Source organism: Mustelus asterias, chromosome 9, assembly GCF_964213995.1.
Source record: "Mustelus asterias chromosome 9, sMusAst1.hap1.1, whole genome shotgun sequence".
Lineage (NCBI taxonomy): Eukaryota > Metazoa > Chordata > Chondrichthyes > Carcharhiniformes > Triakidae > Mustelus > Mustelus asterias.
This window is the reverse complement of record NC_135809.1, coordinates 74,864,792-74,881,902: the sequence shown is the minus strand read 5'-3', so window position 1 is coordinate 74,881,902 and position 17,111 is coordinate 74,864,792.

The window sequence follows — 17,111 nt, the reverse complement described above, 5'->3', positions numbered from 1 at the left end:
CCTGTTATTCATCTGTAGGAAACAGGCCCGTCTTCTTTAGCCCCTTGGTGATGAGAACTGCCTCGTCACAATGTTCATGTGAGCCTTATTCTCTGTCCAGAGGGGAATCTGCTACCTTTTGCTCATGAGGGTGTAGCTTCTCCCTTTGATGATCCTGGTGGTTCCATCACAATCTTTTTCTCCTTCTCTGCTGCTTGTACACAAAATGCAGGTTGCAATAAATCCAGTATCCAGCTTGCTGAAGGTATCCTCTCTGCAGCATAGATCAGACAAAAACTTTGTATGGCTGTTGAGATTGTGAACTCTTTGAACAATGGGTTAAAACGGGGGGGCGGAGGGGGGGCGATCTTGAGCATGCTCACCCTCAGTGGAAATGGCAGCGGGGGCAAAACTTTGGAAGTCGTGGGTCTCACTGGCGAGATTGTGACTTCCAATTTTTGCCGCCCCTCACCGGTGACAATCAGTTTCACACCCATGAACCTGATTTACATTCATTTTAATATGTTTAAATATCATTAAACAACCTCTCCACCATCAGATATTGACTCCCCGTTGTATATTCAAATTGTGGATGTAACATCACATTGGCATGGTTTACAACAGATTCACTCAGACATGAGCCTATCATGGAGATCCCCCAGAGGTGTAAAGGTGAGTGTAGCCCCTGGAAGAGAGAGACTTGGCCAGGCAGTGGCCTGACAATGCCCCCTGGCACTGCCCCAGCACAGGTTGGCACTATCAGGTTGGCACCATGCACATGCAAACCTGGCATTGCCCACATGATAGTTCCCACCAATGCCATGGGGCAAATGCAAGGGCAGACTCCAGTGGGAGACTCTGAGGAGATTCATTTATTTGTTGCATAGAGCAGCAGCAGACATGGGAACTGGGGTTGCCGGCGATGGCCATTTTTGGGAGGGAGGTGGTGTCGGCACTGACTGTGTGGGTGGGGGTTGAAGGGAAGGAATCCAATGTTCAGAGAAATGGGGTGCGGGCATGGCACCGATCAGTGGTTGTGGGCCGGCTCCAATCATGGGGGGGTGGGGTCGACTCCGATCGGGTAAAGTGATGGGGAGTCTGAGACCTCCATGCTGAGCTACCGGGGAGGTCTGATCAGGTGCCCTTTAATCATAGCGCCCAGACCTCAGTTCAGCCGAGCTTTGTTGGCATATTGGGGCCCTGTTTCCCTACTTGACAGCATGAAACATGCCCAGCTATTTTTTTGTGGCAGAATGTGGTAAGACATGGAGAAAAGACTGGCCAGTTCTCTGGAGAGAAACACACTGGGGGCGACCTTACTAGCTCGTCATGCCAGTCGATCGATGTGGCGAGCTGATAAGATCACGAGAGAGGTGAAAAACTGGGTTCATGATATTTGCTCCCCTGTTAAGACGGCATAATCAGCCTCATACCCGGGAAGGGCCTGAGCTTGATTTTAATACTCATTAGTTCATTTTAATATGATCAGTGAGCCCGGGAAGCAATCGTCCGGGCTCACTTGCATTTATTGCCTCACCGATGGAGGTCCTCACTGGTGAAAATCACGTATGGTCACCCACCAATGGAGACCTAACATGATGGCTTAGCCAGTGGAACCAGAGACCATTGAGGTCCCGGGTGGTCGGAGGCAGGGATGGACAATGCCAGCCTCCCTCTGCCAGCCTTGGACATTAGCAGTGCCCACCAGGCAGTGCCAGGGTTCAGAGCCGGAGGGGATGGGTGAGTCCTGAAGGGGAGGCAGCTGTGCCCTCTGCAATTGGGGACACTGGGGCAGTGATCAACCGGGTGTGGATGGGGTAACGATTGGCTGGGGTAGGTGAACAGGGGCAGAGATCAGCCAGGGTGGGGGCCACGATTAAGGGGTGGTGATCAGGGGGGTGCGATTGGGGGTGGCAATCAGGGATGCATGATTGGGCAGGGCAATCAGGGAAGTGGGGGAGGTGATGTCTGGAGGGGTGGTGGAGTAACAATCTCTGTGTACCCTCGACATAGTGCACTGGGAGAGCATGGCACATGCGCAATAGCACCCTCTAGCAGTCAGCAGCCAGATTCCCAGCATGGATAGACTCCATCCATTCCCTCTCCTGGCAAGAATCGCACTTTGCCTCTTTTTCATAGAGACATAGAGGTTTAGAGCATGGAAACAGGCCCTTCGGCCCAACTTGTCCACGCTGCCCTTTTTTCCCCCCACTAAGCTAGTCCCAATTTCCCACATTTGGCCCATATGCCTCTATAACCATCCTACCCACGTAACCGTCTAAATGCTTTTCAAAAGAAAAATTGTACCCGCCTCGACTACTACCTCTAGCAGCTTATTCCAGACACTCACCACCCTCTGTGTGAACAAATTGCTACTCTGGACCCTTTTATATCTCCTCTCTCATCTTAAAACTATGCTCTCTAGTTTCAGACTTCCCTACATTTGGGAAAAGATATTGACTATCTAGCTGATCTATGTCCCTCATTATTTTATAGACCTCTATAAGATCACCACTAAGTTTCCTACACTCCAGGGAAAAGAATCCCAGTCGATCCTTATAACTCAAACCATCAAGTCCCGGTAACATCCTAGTAAATCTTTTCTAGTTTAATAATATCCTTTCTATAATAGGGTGACCAGAACTGTAGTTAAGTTAAAGTTATTTAGTCACAAGTAAGGTTGACATTCACACTGCAATGAAGCTACTGTAAAAATCTCCTAGTTGCCACACTCCGGCGCCTGTTCAGGTACACCGAGGGAGAATTTAGCATAGCCAATTCACCTAATCTGCACATCTATGGACTGAGAGGGAACCGGAGCACCCAGAGGAAACCCACGCAGACACACGGAGAACATGCAAACTCCACAATCATCCAAGCCGCGAATTGAACCCGGGTTCCTGGTGCTGTGAGGCAGCAGTGCTAACCACTGTGCCACCGTGCCGCCTGTACACAGTATTTCAAATGTGGCCTTACCAATGTCTTGTACAACTTCAACAAGACGTCCCAACTCCTGTATTCAATGTTCTGACCAATGAAACCAAGCATGCCGAATGCCTTCTTCACCACTCTGTCCACCCGTGACTCTATTTTCAAGGAGCTATGAACCTGTACCCCTGGATCTCTTTGTTCTATAATTCTCCTCAATGCCCTACCATTAACTGAGTAAGTCCTGCCCTGGTTCGATCTACCAAATGCATCACCTCGCATTTATCTAAATTAAACTCCATTTGTCATTGATCAAGATCCCGTTGCAATCCTGGATAACCTTCTTCACTGTCCACTATGCCACCAATCTTGGTGTCATCTGCAAACTTACTAACCGTGCCTCCTAAATTCTCATCCAGATCATTAATATAAATGACAAATAACAGTGGACCCAGCACCGATCTCCAAAAAATTCCAAGTGCTGCAGTCGCACAAAACGGGAACAACTCCTGCTGTGTTTTTCTGTGCACTGCAGAGTGGTTCAAGGAGATTCACGCTGAAAATCCAGAGATGGGGCCTACTCCCACTGGACAGGCCAGCAGCATAGCACTGAACAGGCCACTGCACATGTGCCGATCTGTCAGAGCAGAGATTGGTGCATGCGCAGTAGCTTCACACTGCCGGTCTCCTGGTCGCTGGCCAGTTCAATTGCTGCCTATCACAGCAACCCCCCATTATTGGTGTACAGGGCCTCCCAGCCCCCAATCACTGGCCTCCCAGAGGTCTCTAGGCCAGGCTCGATCTACCCGCCATCCCCCTCACCCCCAGCAGTCCCGATCTCCTGGACCACTACTCCCCGCCCCCCTCCACCCCTGGCAGTTCCAACTCCCCTCCCCAACATGGTGGCCAGCTCCAATCAGCCCCTTCCCTCCATCTGCCACCAATCCCAAGTGCAGAGTGGCAGTGGGACCCCCACCCACACCGATCATCCCCCCATAAGCCCCACCCCAATAGGCCTTAGCCCTGCCCCCTTGGCACTGCCTGATGCCCAGTGAGCAGTGCCACTTTGCCCCGTAAGCAGTGCCAGGGGACCAGGCTGGCAATGCTCAGGGGGCACCCTCCTTATGCCTGACCTCCTTGGGATCGCCATGTTCTCCCTTCACTCCAGCGGGGTCAGGCTGCCAGTTCCCCATTAGTGGGGAGCTGTTGTAAACCCCGCTGGAATGAACCACTCCTGGTCTCCTTGTGGTAGGGAGTGGGTGGTAGGTCAGTGCCTAGTGGGCCCAGAGACTTCAGTCTAATAGGATGCAGATTCAAATTTTAATATTTAAATCAGCTCCGCACCAATTTCCGGCACGAAGCTGACAACAGCGGAAATCCTGGCCCTGGAGATGCACGGAGACCATGGCGCCCAGTGGGGAGCCTGTTAAATGGCCTCCACTGATGTGTCCCGGCGCACTGCACTGCAGGAGGCTGGGGGAATTGCCCCCTTACTTTTTTCACTCACTGTAAAAACAGGTCTGAAAAACCCACAGTGCTGTTCGGGAGGGAGATCCTGTATTTTCACTCAGCAACAGTGAAGGAACAGTAACATATTACCAAGTCAGGATGATAAGTGGCTTGGGAGGCAAAGTGGTTTAACCGCTTTGCTCAATTTCAGGATGATTCAATTTGACTTCCAAGAATTTAATCATGGGTGTGAGTGTAACTACACTATATGGACTGTAGTGGTTCAAGAAGGCAGCTCACCACCACTTTCTCAGGCAATTAGGGATGGGCAATAACTGTTGCCCTAGCTAGTGCCCACAACCCATGATCAAATTCAATCACTTTGAAATGGAGTACAGTATTAAACCCATGTTCCCATGCATTTGCTGCCCTTGTCCAGCTAGATGGTCATGATGTTGAGATGCCGGCGTTGGACTGGGGTAAACACAGTAAGGAGTCTAACAACACCAGGTTAAAGTCCAACAGGTTTATTAGGTAGCAAACGCCACTAGCTTTCTGAGCGCTGCTCCTTCGTCAGGTGAGTGGGAGATCTGCTAACAAACAGCAAACAGGGCATATAAAGACACAAACTCAAGTTACAGAATAATGAATAATGATTGGAATGCGAGTCTTTACAGCTAATGAAATCTTAAAGGTACAGACAATGTGAGTGGAGAGAGCATTTAGCACAGGTTAAAGAGATGTGTATTGTCTCCAGACAGGACAGCCAGTGAGATTTTGCAAGTCCAGGCAAGTTGTGGGGGTTACAGATAGTGTGACATGAACCCAAGATCCCGGTTGAGGCCATCCTCATGTGTGTGGAACCTGGCTATCAGGTTCTGCACAATGAGGATGGCCTCAACCGGGATCTTGGGTTCATGTCACACTATCTGTAACCCCCACAACATGCCTGGACTTGCAAAATCTCACTGGCTGTCCTGTCTGGAGACAATACACATCTCTTTAACCTGTGCTAAATGCACTCTCCACTCACATTGTCTGTACCTTTAAGATTTCATTAGCTGTAAAGACTCGCATTCCAATCATTATTCATTATTCTGTAACTTGAGTTTGTGTCTTTATATGCCCTGTTTGCTGTTTGTTAGCAGATCTCTCACTCACCTGACGAAGGAGCAGCGCTCCGAAAGCTAGTGGCGTTTGCTACCAAATAAACCTGTTGGACTTTAACCTGGTGATGTGAGACTCCTTACTGCTAGATGGCAGCAGTGGTGGATTCAGAAGCTGTGTAAAGAGCCTGAGTGCAGTGCCTCTTGTAGATGGTACACATGAGAGCAGATGCCCTAATTTTTCTTACCTTTTCTGGAAATTCTGAAGGAAATTTATAAGGCCCCTATTGTTACCCAGACTGATTCAACACAGAGAAGGAATCGAGTTTAGGACTTCCATGACAAGTATGGCTCAGTACCACACCCCTTCATCGGTTTACTCAGTCCACCAGTGGAGCCCCTATATATATATATTGACAAAGTCCACATTTCCTTTGACAATTTTAGTATCCGTGATTTCTAAGATATAAATATTAATTTAATTACTATTTCTTATTTTTAAATTATAGTTGATCTTTAAATGGCAATTGTTTCTTTTTAGCTGCTGGTCAAACATAGGATATAATAGAAGAGTACAGTTTATTTCATTGGAAAGAAGCATCTGTGTACAACCTGGCGTTATACAGCATGAGTTACTGCATTCAATTGGTTTTAATCATGAGCAAAGTAGAAGTGACCGTGATGACTATGTAATTATCATTCATAAAAATATTATGAAAGGTAAGCATGCTTAAAGCATTTGTGTTTGCAACTGAAATCAAGTTAAAGTAGGAGATAGCTAGGCCAACTGGAGAAAAAGAAAAATCCTATCTGCAATCAATAAATGCTAAAAATACTAAATTAATCCTTTGCCTTGGTTTTCAAAGAAGTGTGCTTTAGTGGGTTCGAAAGGGTTCCAGAGGAAACATTGGAGTTACAGTTGGGATTATATTAAAGTAAAAAAAAACACATGATGCTAACCAATCCAGTAATCAAAAGTAGGTTTTCACCAGCCTAAAATATACATGCTCTTATTGTACTGCTCCTCTCTTGTACTTGGCAATCTCAGAAAAGGTCACCCACCACATGTAGGGACAAAAGGAACAGCGGGCTCTATTTTACCTTTTTGATATGCTAGATGGACTTGAAGCTCGGAGTGTTTCAGATAAGAATATAAGAAATAGGAGCAGGAGTAGGCCATCTAGCCCCTCGAGCCTGCCCCGCCATTCAATAAGATCATGGCTGATCTGATAGTGGTTTAGTTCCACTTACCCGCCCGCTCCCCATAACCCTTAATTCCCTTATTGATCAGAAATCTATCTACCTGTGACTTAAACATATTTAACGAGGTAGCCTCCACTGCTTCAATGGGCAGAGAATTCCAGAGATTCACTACCCTCTGAGAGAAGAAGTTCCTCCTTAACTCTGTTTAAACTGACTCCCCCTTATTTTGAGGCTGTGTCCTCTAGTTCTTGTTTCCTTTCTAAGTGGAAAGAATCTCTCTGCCTCTACCCTGTCCAGCCCCTTCATTATCTTGTATGTCTCTATAAGATCTCCCCTCAGCCTTCTAAACTCCAACAAGTACAGGCCCAATCTACTCAATCTCTCCTCATAAGCTAACCCCCTCATCTCTGGTATCAACCTGGTGAATCTTCTCTGTACTCCCTCCAAGGCCAATATATCCTTTCGCAAATAAGGGGACCAAAATTACACACACTACTCTAGTTGCGGCCTCACCAGTACCTTGTACAATTGCAGCAAGACCTCCCTGCTTTTATACTCCATCCCCTTCGCGATAAAGGCCAACATTCCATTTGCCGCCTTGATCACCTGCTGCACCTGCAAACTGAGTTTTTGCGATTCATGCACAAGGACCCCCAGGTCCCTCTACACAGTAGCATGTTGTAATTTTTCACTGTTCAAATAATAGTCCATTTTACTCTTATTCCTTCCAAAGTGGATAACCTCACACTTGTCAACGTTATACTCATCTGCCAGATCCTCGCCCACTCACTTCGCCTATCCAAATCTCTCTGCAGACTTTCCGCATCCTCCACGCAATTCGCTTTCCCACTCATCTTTGTGTCATCCGCAAACTTTGTTACCCTACACTCGGTCCCCTCCTCCAGATCGTCTATGTATATGGTAAACAGTTGAGGCCTCAGCACTGACCCCTGCGGCACGCCACTAGTCAACTGCCAACCAGAAAAGCACCCATTTATTCCAACTCTCTGCGTCCTGTTAGATAGCCAATCCTCAATCCACGCTAACACCTTACCCCCAACTCCGTGTACCTTAATCTTCTGCAGCAACCTTTTGTGAGGCACCTTATCGAATGCCTTCTGGAAATCTAAAAACACCACATCCACCGGTTCCCCTCTGTCAACTGCACTCATTATATCTTCATAAAAATCCAGTAAATTCGTCAAACACGACTTTCCCTTCATGAATCCATGCTGCGTCCGCTTGATCGAACCATTTTTTTCCAGGTGTCCTGCTATTTCTTCTTTAATGATGGACTCCAGCAATTTCCCAACTACGGACGTTAAGCTAACCGGCCTGTAGTTACCCGCCTTTTGTCTACCTCCTTTTTTAAACAGTGGCGTCACATTAGCTGTTTTCCAATCAGCCGGCACTTCCCCAGAGTCCAGTGAATTTTGATAAATTACAACCAACGCATCTGCTATTACTTCTGCCATTTCTTTCAGTACCCTGGGATGCATTCCATCCGGGCCCGGGACTTGTCTACCTTTAGTCCCATTAGCCTACCAAGCACTACCTCTTTAGTAATAGTAATCATTTTAAGGACCTCACCCCCCTACAGTCCCACGACTATCAATTTTTGGTAAGCTATTTGTGTCCTCTACCGTGAAGACCGACACAAAAAACTTGTTCAAGGCCTCGGCCATTTCCTCGTTTCCCACTATTAAATCCCCCTTCTCGTTTTCTAAGGGTCCAACATTTACTTTAGCTACTCTTTTCCTTTTTATATATTTGTAAAAACTTTTACTATCAGTTTTTATATTTTGTGCTAGTTTAGTTTCATAATCTACCTTTCCTTTCTTTATCGCTTTCTTAGTAGTTCTTTGTTGTTTTTTAAAGCTTTCCCAATCTTCTAATTCCCCACTAGTTTTGGCCACTCTGTACGCATCGGTTTTTAATTTAATACTCTCCTTTATTTCCTTAGTTATACACGGCTGGTTATCCCTTTTCTTACATTCCTTCTTTATCACAGGAATATATTTTTGCTGAGTACTGAGAAAATTCTCCTTAAAAATCCGCCACTGTTGCTCAGCTGTCCTACCAACTAGTCTGCGCATCCAGTCTACATTAGCCAATTCTGCCCTCATCCTATTTTACTCCCCTCTGTTCAAGCAGAGGACACTGGTTTGGGACCCTACTTTCTCACCCTCTATTTGTATTAGAAATTCAACCATATTGTGATCACTCATTCCAAGAGGATCCCTCACAAGAAGATCATTAATTTTACCTGTCTCATTACACAGGACCAGATCCAAGATAACTCGCTCCCTCTTAGGTTCTGTAACATACTGTTCGAGGAAACTATCCCGACAGCATTCTAAGAACTCTTCCTCAAGTCCACCGCGTCCGACTTGAGTCAACCAATCAATATGCAGGTTAAAATCCCCCATGGTTATTGCTGTTCCACTTTTGCACGCATCCATTATTTGCTTGTTTATAGCCCGACCCACCTCAAAGTTATTATTTGGGGGCCTATAGACCACGCCCACCAGTGACTTTCTCCCCTTACTATTCCTTATCTCCACCCACAACGATTCCACATTCTGCTCCTTAGAGCTTATATCATCTCTCACTACCGCCCTGATGTTATCTTTAATTCAGTAAGAAGTTTAACAACACCAGGTTAAAGTCCAACAGGTTTATTTGGTAGCAAAAGCCACACAAGCTTTCGGAGCTCCAAGCCCCTTCTTCAGGTGAGTGGGAATTCTGTTCACAAACAGGGCATATAAAGACACAAACTCAATTTACATGAAAGTAATCAGTCCTGGTCACCCTGCAACCATGTTTCTGTAATGGCCACTAGATCATACCCATTTGTACCGATTTGTGCCATCAACTCATTCACTTTGTTTCGAATGCTACGTGCTAGCCTTTATATGGACCCGATTTGTTAGTGCATTCTTTTGATTGCACGCTCTGTCCCTACCTGTCGCAAACTGGTTATCCTTCCCCAGATCATCTTCTTGCACTGTGTTGACCATCTCCCTTCTTGTGTTTGTCACCTTTTTTACTCTGCCTGAGCCCTTGACTCCTTTAACTAGATGAATGTCCTCATCATTAACCTGCACTTGTACCCTCTCCTTCACCTTTGATTTTGTAATTCCCCATACCCCTGAACCCTCCCCCCCCACTCTTTAGTTTAAAGCCCTATTTACAGCCCTGGGTATACGATTTGCCAGGACTCTGGTCCCAGCACGATTCAGATGAAGACCATCCCATCTGAACAGGTCCCATCTTCCCCAATACTGGTGCCAATGTCCCATGAATTCAAACCCATTCCTCCCACACCAATCTTTGAGCCACGCATTTACCTCCATAATCTTATTGACCCTGCGCCAATTCGCTTGTGGCTCAGGTAGTAATCCAGAGATTATCACCTTGTTGGTTCTGCTTTTTAATTTGGCTCCTAGCTTTTCATACTCCCTCTGCAGAACATTTGTTCCTGTTCTGCCTATGTCGTTGGCACCTACGTAGACCACTACAACTGGATTCTTACACTCCCACTCCAAGTACCTCTGCAGCCCAGATGAGATATCCTGGACCCAAGCACCAGGGAGGCAACACAACCTTCGGGATTCTCGATCCTGGTCACAGAGAACAGTGTCAATGCCCCTAACTACACTATCCCAAATTACCACTACATTTCTTTCTCCTTCCTCCACCTGAACGGCTCCCTGTACCATGGTGCCGTGGGCAGTTTGCTCGTCCTCCTTGCAGTCCCCGTTCCCGTCCATACTGGGAGCAAGAAACTCAAACCTGTTGTACAGATTCAGGGACTGAGGCTCTTGCAACTCTACCTCTGGATCCCACATCCTGCCTCACTCGCAGCCAGACCCTCTTGTCTGATTTTTAGACCCATTCTGAGGTGCCCCCATACGCACTCTGCCTGCAGAAATATCAGCGAGTCCGAATCGCGCTGCACAAGCCTGTGGGCGGGGCTTAACGCACCCGAAACCCTGCAGCTCCGATTGGTATCTCCAACTGCACATGCGCAGAAGGAAAATGATAGAACGCTGCTCCCCTGCCACACACCCCCTGGGCTGGATAATGCCTCCCTCTGGCTCTCACAGACATTGCCCCACCCCCACAACATTAGTGAACCCCTTATCCCCCCGCCACCCAGACCGATCACAGGCCCCTCCCCCTTCCCCCCACTGATCTCAGGCAGAGTGGCAACGGACCCCCTTCCCCTCTACTGATCTCATGCAGAGTGGAAGCAGATCCCCATTCCCCCACACTGATCTCAGGCAGAGTAGCAGCGGATCCCCTTTCTCCCCAAATGATCTCAGGCGGCGCCCCCCCCCCCACCTCCAATGGGAGGATCACCCCCAACATTTTTGGATTGTGGGAGGACCGGAGCATCTGGAAGAAATGCTCCCAGACACAGGGAGAATGTGCAAGCTCCACACAGACAGTCACCCAAGGCTGGAATTGAACCTGGGTCCCTGCCGCTGTGAGGCAGCAGTGCTAACCACTCTGCCACCGTTCTGCCTGTACTGTGCCACCCATGTCTGAATAATAGTCTGACCTCTTTTTAGGCTGAATAATAGTCTGAAAGGAAGTTAAAATATAAGTTTTTAATTTGTAAATTTTTATATTAAAATCATCCTTGAGAATTTGTTGGTTTGCATAACATTACATAAGCCAATTTGATTGGTGCAGCACTGTTATGGTATGTATCACTTTTACTTCTCTTTGTCATGGAAATAACTTCATAGAATCATTGAATCACATGCATGGAGACAGGCCCTTGGGCCCAAATTGGTCCATGCCGACCAAAATGCCCATCTAAGCTAACCCCATTTGCCTGCATTTGGCCCATTTTGCTCTAAACCTTTCTTATCCATGTACCTGTCCAAATGCCTTTTAAATGTTGTCAATGTCCCTGCCTCAACCACTTCCACCAGCAGTTCATTCCACATACACACCACCCTCTGTGTAAAAAAGTTGCTCCTCAGGTTCCTATTAATTAATTCCCCTCTTAACTCTTAATTCCCCAACCCTGGGAAAAAGACTGAATGCATTCACCCTATCCATACCTATCATGATCTTATGCGGAGATGGTGGCCCAGTGGTATTATCGCGAGACCATTAATCCAGAAATTCAGCGAATATTCTGGGGACCTGGGTTCGAATCCTGCCATGGCAAATGGTGGAATTTGAATTCAATAAAAAAAATCTCGAATTAAGAATCTATTGATGACCATGAAACCATTGTTGATTGTTGGAAAAACCCAACTAGTCCTTTAGAGAAGGAAATCTGCTGTCCTTACCTGGTCTGGCCTACATGTGACTCCAGAGCCACAGCAATGTGGTCCACTCTCAACTGTTTTCCAAGGGCAACTGGGAAGGGCAATAAATGTTGGCCCAGCCAGTGACACCCATGTCCCATGAATACATTTTTAAAAACACCTCTATAAGATCACCCCTCAGTCTCCTACACTCCAAAGAAAATGTTCTAGCTTGTCCAATCTCTCCCTAAAGCTCAGTCTCTTGAGTCCTGGCAATATCCTTGCAAATCATTTCTGCACTCTCGCTAGTTTAAAAACTATAGCAAGGCGACCAAAACTGAACACAATACTCTAGGTGCGGCCTCACCAACTGCAACATAACTTCCCAACTTCTATACTCAATGTCCTGACTGATGAAGGCCAATTTATCCACCACGGATTACTGGCTTACCGGTCTACAATTCCCAGGTTTTTCTTTGCAGCCCATCTTAAATAAGGGTTAATGTGGCTAACAATGATATAAGTATCTCAGCAAGAGCTCCCGCAGTTTCTTGTCTAGCCTCATACAGTGTTCTTGGATATACCTGGTCAGAGCCAGGAGATTTGTCCAACATCACACATTTTAATACGTCCATCATCTCCTCTACTGTAATGCAAATTGTCCCCAATATATTGCCACTAACTTTCCCAGGTTCCCAAGTCTTCATGTTTTTCTCCACAGTAAACACAGAGGAGAAATATTCATTGAGAATCTTGACCATCCCCTTCGATTCTACACGCGTCCATTTTGGTCCTCGAGTGGACCTATTCTCTCTCTAGTTATTCTTTTTCCTTTAAGATACTTAAAGAATCCCTTTGGATTCACCTTAAACCTCTCAGCCAAAGCTACCTCACGCCCCCTTTTTGCCCTCTGAATTTCCTTCTTGTGTATAGTCCTGTATCACCTGTACACCTCCAGGGAATCCCTTGATTCATGCAGCTAGTACTTGAGCCATGCCTCCTTTTTCCTGGCCAAAACCTCAATATATTTTGTCATTTAGGGTTCCCTACTCCTGCCAGCCTTGCCCTTCACCCTAACAGGAACATATGGACACTGAACTCTAGCTAATTCACTTTTAAAGGCCTTCCACTTGCCTGAGGTCCCTTTGCCCTCAAACAAGCTATTCCAATAAACCCTTTCAAACTCTTGTCCAATTCCATCAAAATTTGCCTTGCCCCAATTTAGAATTTGCACCGGTGGACCAGTTTTGTCCTTTTCCATAACTGTTTTGACATAAATAGAACTATGCTCACTGCTCCCAAAGTGGTCCCCCACGGTCACCTCAGTCACTTGCCTTGCCCTATTTCCAAAGAGTAGGTCAAGTTTTGCCCATTCCTGAGTAGGACCTTTCAGTTACTGCCTGAGGAAACTTTCCTGAACATATTTAACAAATTTCACCCCATCTAAGCCCTTAACACTATGGCAGTCCCAGTCTATGTTAGGAAAATTAAAATCCCCTTCTAAGACAACCCTATTACTCCTGCAAATCTCTCTATCTCCCTGCATATTTTTTCTTCTAATTCGCGTTGACTATTTGGGGGCCAATAGCACAACCCCAATAAAGGTCACTATCCCCTTCTTATTTCTTAGTTCCACCCACAAAGCCTCACTGGATGATCCCCCCGTTATTTCATCTCTGACTACTGATGCGCGTTATCACACACGAGGCTTGATGCTCAGGAAATAAAGGCTTTTATTTGCTGTAACAAGGCAGCTACTAATTATATACACGATCCCAGACTGAGGGGTCCCAGACAGAGCAGAGACCTTTATACCTCTCCCAGGAGGCGGAGCCCGACTGGGATGTACCACAATACTACAATACAAAGGTGTAACAACCCATCCCTAACCCCAACAGCAACATATATACATACTTGTAGTACTGGCCAGACCCTGGCTCAGTACTATCTAGTGGGAACCAACGATGGTTCACCACATTCACCCCTCCTTTGAAGACAAAGGCCGGCGGGGTAAAAAAAACAGAATAATTTGTCATCAGTCTATAAGTTCAGACGGTCAGGGGGACCGCACCGTCGTTGTGACCCTCTCAATACCGGCGATGACACCGGAGTAGGCACTTGCGGTGGCGTTTTCCCCAAGGCGATGTCCAACTGTTCCTCCACAGACTCACAGGCCGGTTGACCCTGAGGTGACGGTAATCCATGGAGTTCCGACACGCCCTGAAGTGGCGACCATCCTCTGGACTCAGGCAAGCAGTACACGGGAGTAAAAGGGTTAAGTAATGGTCCCGATGCTGCCCGCGCCATGTCCAGAGGGGAAACAAGAGTTATGGGGTTTGTAACAGGGGGTATGGGAGCGACAGGGGTTGCTACGTCCCCTGCTGGCGCCAGGTCTCGGATCGAGACCGTGTCCTCTCGCCCGTCAGGGTATGCCACATAGGCATACTGAGGGTTGGCGTGGAAGAGATGGACCTGTTCGACCAACGGGTCGGACTTGCGGGCCCTCACATGTCGCCGGAGGAGGACAGGTCCTGAGTACGTCAACCAAGACGGTAATGAGGTCCCCGAGGAAGACTTCCGAGGGAATGAAAACATCCTCTCATGGGGAGTAGCGTTGGTTGCCGTACACAGGAGTGAGCGTATGGAATGGAGTGCATCAGGGAGCACCTCTTGCCAATGGGAGACTGGAAGGCTTTTTGACTTCAACGCCAGTAAGACAGCCTTCCAGACTGTAGCATTCTCACGTTCCACCTGTCCGTTACCCCTAGGGTTGTAGCTCGTGGTTCTACTAGAGGCAATCCCGTATGAGAGCAGGTATTGCCTCAAGTCATCGCTCATGAACGACGAGCCCCTGTCGCTGTGAATGTAGCTGGGGTACCCGAACAGCGTAAAAAGATCACGGAATGCCTTGATAACCGTGGCAGCGGATGTATCAGAGCAGGGAATAACAAAAGGGAATCTAGAGTACTCGTCAATGATATTGAGGAAGTACACATTCCGATCTGTTGAGGGAAGGGGGCCCTTAAAATCGACACTCAGTCTCTCGAAGGGACGAGTGGCCTTGACTAATTGTGCCCGGTCAGGTCGGTAAAAGTGCGGTTTGCATTCCGCGCATACCCGACAGCTCCTTGTTATGGACCTGACGTCCTCCACCGAGTAGGGCAGATTGCGGGCTTTTATAAAGTGGTAGAGCCGAGTGACCCCAGGATGGCATAGGTCATTATGGAGAGCCTGCAAACGGTCCTCCTGTATACTGGCGCATGTTCCACGCGAGAGGGCATCCGAGGGCTCATTGAGTTTCCCTGGACGATACATGATGTCATAGTTATAGGTGGAGAGTTCAATTCTCCACCTCAAGATCTTGTCGTTCTTGATCTTGCCCCTCAGCGTGTTATTAAACATGAACGCCACGGACCACTGGTCCGTGATCAGGGTGAACCGTTTTCCCGCCAAGTAATGGCACCAGTGCCTGACGGCCTCCACAATGGCCTGGGCCTCCTTTTCCACCGCTGAATGCCGAATTTCGGGGCCTTGGAGGGTGCGGGAAAAAAATGCGACGGGCCTGCCCGCCTGGTTAAGTGTGGCGGCCAGGGCGAAATCAGATGCATCGCTCTCCACCTGAAAGGGGATGGACTCATCAACAGCGTGCATCGTAGCTTTCGCGATGTCGGCTTTTAATTTATCGAAGGCCAATCGGGCCTCTGGTGTTAGGGGAAAAGAAGTGGACTTAATGAGCGGACGGGCTTTATCCGCGTAATTGGGAACCCACTGTGCATAATAAGAGAAGAAGCCTAAGCATCTTCTCAGTGCTTTTGCACTAGTGGGCAGGGGAAGTTCAGAGAGGGGGCGCATACGGTCTGGATTAGGGCCAATGACCCCGTTTTCCACCACGTATCCTAGGATGGCTAAACGGCGCGTACGAAACACACACTTCTCCCTGTTGTAGGTCAGGTTCAGGCGAGATGCAGTGCGTAGGAAATTCAGGAGATGTGTGTCGTGGTCCTGCTAGTCATGGCCGCAGATGGTGACATTATCCAGGTACGGGAAGGTAGCCCGCAGCCCGTTATGGTCCACCATTCGGTCCATAGCACGCTGGAAGACCGAGATCCCATTGGTGACACCAAAGGGAACCCTGAGAAAGTGATACAAGCGACCATCTGCCTCAAAAGCCGTGTATTGTCGGTCCTCTGGGCGAATGGGGAGTTGGTGGTAGGCAGACCTGAGGTCTATGGTGGAGAACACCCGGTACTGCGCAATCTGATTGACCATGTCAGATATGCGCGGGAGGGGATACGCATCCAGCTGCGTGTATCTATTAATGGTCTGACTATAGTCAATGACCATCCGGGGTTTGTTCCCACTCTTGACCACCACGACCTGCGCTCTCCATGGACTAGCGCTGGGTTGTATGATCCTTTCCTTGAGGAGCCGCTGAACTTCAGATCGAATGAAGATCCGATCCTCAGCGCTGTAACGCCTACTCTTAGTCGCAATGGGCTTGCAGCCTGGTACAAGATTCTGGAACAGGGAGGGTGTGGTGATCTTCAGCGTCGAGAGGCTACAGACGGGGCGCGTTGGGCAATTTGGAGGCTGCTTTTCTCCCACTGAAAGCGAAGGGAGTGGCCCACCGTACTGTAGGGTTACACTCCTCAAGTGGACCATGAAGTTTAGTACGAGAAGTATTGGCGCGCAAAGGTGCGGCAACACTAGGAGCTTGAAATGCTCGTAAACTGTGCCTTGCACCTTTATACAGTTACCACGCAACTCCCGGGCACGGTGACAGACCGGGACCTTGATGCCATAGAAATTGTCTGTTTGACAGGTTGAATCCGGAGTCCACACCGCTTCACAGCGTCTGGGTGGATAAAGCTCTCAGTGCTCCCGCTGTCAAACAGACAATAAATAAAGTGGTCATTTACCTGAATGTCCATCATAGACTTGTCAAGTCTATGAGGCTTGGCCTGGTCCAGGATGATCGACGCCACCGTTGGTTCATGAGCGCCACTGCAGGCAGCTGAAATTGACGAGGATGACCCCTGCTGGTCGTTCGCGGTCGGTGCCGACCAACATGGCCGCTCCCATAGGTCGCACGTGGGTGATGGCGCCAAACTCAGCGACCCCTGGTGGTCACACATCTCCGACTCCGTCGACCGTAATGGCGTCGTCCTGGCCTCGC